Source organism: Hevea brasiliensis, chromosome 12 (assembly GCF_030052815.1).
Source record: "Hevea brasiliensis isolate MT/VB/25A 57/8 chromosome 12, ASM3005281v1, whole genome shotgun sequence".
Lineage (NCBI taxonomy): Eukaryota > Viridiplantae > Streptophyta > Magnoliopsida > Malpighiales > Euphorbiaceae > Hevea > Hevea brasiliensis.
This window is the reverse complement of record NC_079504.1, coordinates 21,952,128-21,958,335: the sequence shown is the minus strand read 5'-3', so window position 1 is coordinate 21,958,335 and position 6,208 is coordinate 21,952,128.

The window sequence follows — 6,208 nt, the reverse complement described above, 5'->3', positions numbered from 1 at the left end:
TTAATTATGACACCAAAAATATAACTATATTAATTATATTCATTGTATATCTCTCTATCTTTTTTATATTTTCATTAATATTTATTTTGTAGTTTTTAATATTTTAATTTTAATTTTAAAGTTTTATTCTATTTTATGTTTTACTAAACGATACCACGTGCCAACAAATTCGAGTCAAATAGTCAAAATTCTATACAAATATCTAATGTGGCAGCCAGAAAAGATCAAATGCTAGTCAAAAGACCAAGCGAGTGGAATAAAGCACAATCGAACTGAAACAAGATCAAACAGAAGTACTTTTGCTTGCCCTACAAGGTGAGTGGAAGATACACCAAGCAATAATCACGCTAGTAATGAAGCAAGAACGGATTTTACGGAGACAATCTCGGCATATCAGTCAAGATAATATCCATGAACCAAGCAACAGTTATTTTCCTAATAAGCTTATAAATGCCAACTAAGTAACGAGAAAGAAGGTACGCATATTCTCATTTTCAAAATCTCATTACAATTCTTGTTCTCATTTTACATCCAGTTCTCTGAGTGGCTTGATAGAAGACAACCCATCTCACTTTTTTCTTTTTTATTACAGGTCTATGTGGCATTAAGACTAGTATTCAGGAACTCACGGTGGCAACAGTAGCGCTGTCTATGGGAAACTCAGATCACTAACTGAGAACCTACATTTGAAATCATTTCTCTTCCTTTTAACATTTCCTATGCTACTAGTGCATTTTGATTAGTCCTAATTATTTTTCATTGTTTGTGGTTTTTGACATCTTAATGGCTACAGATTTAAGGACTCCTAGCAAAAGCATCATCTCCATGGCTCCCACATTAGGAAGAGACCCACCTGTGACAATAATGACTCAAAATCTGACTACACCCACGATTCCATCTAATGCCCCTATTTCACCACATAATATTATCATCCTAGATCAGCAAAACCTGTTTCAAGGCACGACACCAAAGCATATGTACCAACGCATCCAGAAGATGGAGATTCAAATCGCTTTCCTCAAAGAATTGATATGGGGGACCAGTGCTCCATTAGGGACACCTATCCCAAAAGCAGGAAAAGTCATAAGAACACTTTCCATGGGGGTAGATACAGCTAAAACTAAAGAAACCAAATAGAAGATCACTCAGTGGACAAACAATTTAGGAAGAAAAAACTAGCAAATCACGGTGAGCAAACAAGAAGAAGAATATGATGAATCACTAGGACCAAAGGTGAATTGGGGATTGGTAAAAGCAGTATAAAGGTATCAGAAATAGATGGAGGAGAAAAACTTTGGGTTGGGAGATGAGTCTCCTTTTTTCTGGTCAATCTTGGCTGAATAATTTCCACCAAAATTCAGATTGCCTATGCTAGATAAATGTAATGGAACAACGGACCGGAGGAGCTATGTGGCGAACTTCCGAACAAACACGTTAGCATATTTCTACTATACGTCAGCACCTTTCTATTCTTCGTCAATATCTCTTAACGGAGAGAATACAGAAAGTCATCTTTTACTAACGGTGCGAATCTCAGGGTATCATTTTGTCACAAAATAAATAACCAATTCTAAAATAAAAATGAATAAAAAAACAAAGTTTTTTTTTTTTTTGTAATTTTCCCTAATCTTTAATGCCAAGCAATTAGAACTAATGATTATCTTTAAGACTAAAAGTACAAATTATTATTATTATTATTATTATTATTATTATTATTATAAAACAAGTGTATATAAAGTAATCAATAAAAAATATCCTAAAAACAGTTACATATTTAGTCAATCAATCGTTTTTATTTCCTATCACTTATTTTTTTTTTTTCTAAAATTCGAGTAAACAAGATGATAAATGTACCTCAACCTCTCAAAGAGTTGACATGAAATTAATAAATAAGGTGCATTTAGTATGAACTCAGTTTTATATAACGAGTTTATTAATTGTTAGTTTAAATAATTGTATTTGTTAGTTTAAATATTTATATTAAAATGAGTGTAAAATTAATTAAGATATATAATTAATATCAAATATTAGTATAAATATTGAATGTAATTATTATTAAATTTATTATATATATATATATATATGATAACACTCAACAGCCGCCTCCGTCTCCTCCATCTCCGCCGCCTTGGCAACATGCGCAACAGGCTTGAATAATACTAGTACAGGCTTCAATGACAGAGCATGCAGCATCAACATACAGATCTGCTCTATCTGCACGGCCGCGGCTACCTTTGCTACGACTTTTGCCTTTTTTATCTCCACCGCCATGAACTTTATGATTAGGATTAGCTCATCCAGCAGGTGTTTGATATGGATTTGGTTTCTTTTCAGAGCTTCGCTTGCCAAAACAACCCATCACTAGATATTAAAGTTGTGATCTCCGCACGCTCTTTAATTTGTTTCTCTTACAAGTTTTTGTTAGAAGCATATGCCACCATAGTTATCGATTCTTATGTATATATACGAGTAAAGGAATTGTTGTTGTTGTTATTATTATTATTATTTACGAGTAAAGGAAAAATATCTTAATTTTTAAATTTGTAATTGCAAAAATTCGTTATAATTAGATACTTTAATGAGATTGAAGAGGTCAATCATTCATCAATCTGAAATCTCAGACCCAATCAATCCAAAACACAAATTCAACGCAAAGAAAATACAAATCCATGTGTTATTTTTCTTTGCTCTTAAATAATAATAATAATTTACATTATAATAATGATAATAAGAAACCAGTATATACACTAAGCAAATCTCATAAAAACAGAACATACAACATTAAATATTTCTTACAAACAATCCTCTTTATTTTTAATCACTTATTTTCTGAAATTCGAGTAAACAGATGACATATGGTATCCTCAATCTCTCAAAGAGCTGAAATGGAATTAACATACATTTATATATATATAACGAAGAAATTGAATTGTTGCATGACATCACTCAACAACATCCTCCACCTCCGCTGCAAGCGCTAGCACTGCTAGAAGCAGCAGCACTGGCAGCGGCTGCAGATGCTATAACTGCTGCACTGCCGTGGTAACCTTTGCTGCCAATTTTGCTTTTTTTATCTTCGCTACCATAAGTTTTATGGGTAGGATTTGCTGCTCCGGCAGGTGTTTGATAAGTGTTTTGTTTCTTTTCAGATCTTCGCTTGCCAAACCAACCCATCGCTAAATGTTAAAGTTGTGATCTCCTTACACTCTTTTGTTTCTCTTATAAATTTGCCTCAGAAGCATATGTCCCCTTGGTTATCGATTCGTATATATATAGGCACTTAAGGGGTTGCAGTCAAATTCATGAAAATGCATGGGAAGGTCACAGGTTTTGCCTATTGATTGTGGGAATATAACAATTTCTAATGAGGAATTTTCTGAGCTGTGAGTAAAAAACAAGCAAAGTTTCCACGGCTTGGAAACGCGTAGAGGACTTTTAACCATCGCTTGTAAATGTCATATTTAATACTTTTCCATGAGAAAACTTAGTCATTAAACATTTAATTCTGAATTTTTCAGAAAGAGAAATTGATAGTTGATCAATCATTGGGATTCATATTTATTATTATTGTTATTATTAAAAGCAAAGGAAAAAGACGAATTAAACTTAATTTTTTTTATTCAAATTAGGAAACTCGTGTGAGTAAGGGGAAGTGAGAGAATAGTGGGAATGGAAAAAGTTTTAGTGCCCCATTATCAAAGTTTGTTTCAAAATAAATTGACCACTTTCCTTCTCTTCACATCCATAGTATTTAATTAATTAATTAGGTTTGAATAATGTTTTTCATATGTGTTTTATTTTTGCTTGAACTAATTTATTTTATTTTGTTAAGTTATTATATGTTATTTAGTGTTACTTATAATTAATATTTTTCATGTTGTTAAAAATATTATATTTATTTTTTATGTGAGAATTTAGATAAATTAATAAGTTTTTCATAATTAACCCATATTAAAAAATCATATTACAAAAATATCATAAAATAAGTCATAAATTTATGATAGATAAAATTATTATAAAAGATGCCTATAAAAAATAATTATTAATTTGCTACCGCCACCATCACTTTGATTGTGCCATGTTCATCCTTTACTTGTAGCTGCCCGCTAGTTTTCAAAAGCAATCTGCCGGCGGGCCATAGAAATTAGAACAAATTTAGATTTTCAAGAGATAAGGACCAGTTTATCGGTTCTACATCCACGTCACGATTCTAGCCCCACAGGATAATTATCTGGTAAATACTTGTTGAATAACGTTATAATAATAATAATAATAATAATAATAATAATAATAATAACAACAAGTAGTTTAATCACCTAAAATTAATTTTTTAGGTGAATTTTATTTGTAAGATCGTAGTTACTAATTAAATTATTTTAAATAAAATAATTTTTATTTTTCGAAAAGAGAAATAATTTTTCACTTTTTAAATTTTAAAAAACTTCTTAAAATATCATTACATTTATATATATATATATAATAATTATTATTAATTTAATGATGCATAAAAGGGATAAAAATAATAATAAAAAAACATGTTCGACTGGACAGCCCTCTAAAACCAAAAGAAAAAATAAATTAGAGACGGATATGATTCAAGACATGATTGCTAACAAGAGTGATGGCGCTGAAAACGAGGGTATTTGATAAGTTTAAAAAATAAATCGATAGATGGGTAGGATATGCTACCCATCAGCTACAATTTATATTAGCTCTATTTTTAGAGTTGTTTCTCATCAGCTGATAGCTGATTTGATTTTATTTTTTATTTTGATCATATTATTCTCTTTTATTTAACTTAAAAATTAATATTATTAATATTTTTATATTTTTCATTTATAATTTTAATATTTTAATTAACGCATTTCAACTTTGTTAAAATACTTTTTATTAATTATATAAAATATTTATTTATATTTAAAAACTTAAAATTAAGTATAAATTTTTTCTTTATCATCAGTAATAATTATTTTATTATTTTATGTATATTTTTAAAGTTATTAATTATTTTTTAAAAAAAAATTAATTATTTTTTTTATTTCAATAATAAAATAAATGATATAATATAATAAATTAATAATTTTATATTTATTTTAACAATATAATAAATGATATAATATATTAATTTAATAATTGTATATTTACTTTAATAATAAAATAAATAATATAATATAATAAATTTATAATTTTATATTTATTTCAATAATAAAATAAATTATATAATATATACCCTTATTAGTCATTTTACGTATCAACAGTAATAGCTAAATATAATTTTACAAAACACTTAACATAAATGAGTTATCATCAGCTGCCAGCTATCGGCTAACAGTAATAATTATAGTTAACAGTTATCAACTGTATTTAATAGTTAAACCAAACAAACCCTTATAAACTCTGCTATGGGTGACAGTTATGGCTAGACTTCTACAGAAGCTTTCTTCTTGGGCATATAGCAGACAGACCCAACAATTCCAAACATCAGAGCAGAGAAAAGGAAGTCCATTTACCAAACCCATCACCTTTTAACATCCAAACACGGATCATACCCAATGAACATATGATGCTTCCTCAAATTTCTTGAACCATACCAACAGCTGAAATAACAATATAGATCATTGCTGTCTCCAAATTCATTTTTGAAATTGTATCTACATTTCACTTGGAAACCAGAGTCATCTATATGGAGTTTGTTGAATGCTATAACATAACAGAACAGAGAATGAAACCCAGGAACTCGCTATTAGCCCAATGTGAAGGCAGCTGGATTGTTGTGGAAAATCCTACATTTTGATGGCTAAACCACTTTGAAATTTCAGATCCAGAGAAGCATTAACAAGATTCCCTTGCCACCACAGAAGGTATCTGCACCATGACTTCTAATTAACAAGGAATATGATCAGTAAAGAAAAAGAAAAAATAGATGAGGGAGACAGAAATAGACCTGATTGCACAGCCTTTTGGAATAACAATGAATTTTTGTTAGTGCATATGCCATGATACGCTTCTTTGCCAAATTATTCAACTGGTAACAATTAGTGAAAAGGAATTCAAAAATGTTTCCTTCCACTCCAGTTGATTTACTAGTTACAGAACGCAGAGAAATGCAATTTTCTGCATCTAATTTTGTCAGCCGCGGTGGAAGTGCAGGTATTAATCTTAGCTGCAGGCAATCTCTTAAGCCGAGGTACTCCAGCTTTTCGAGCTG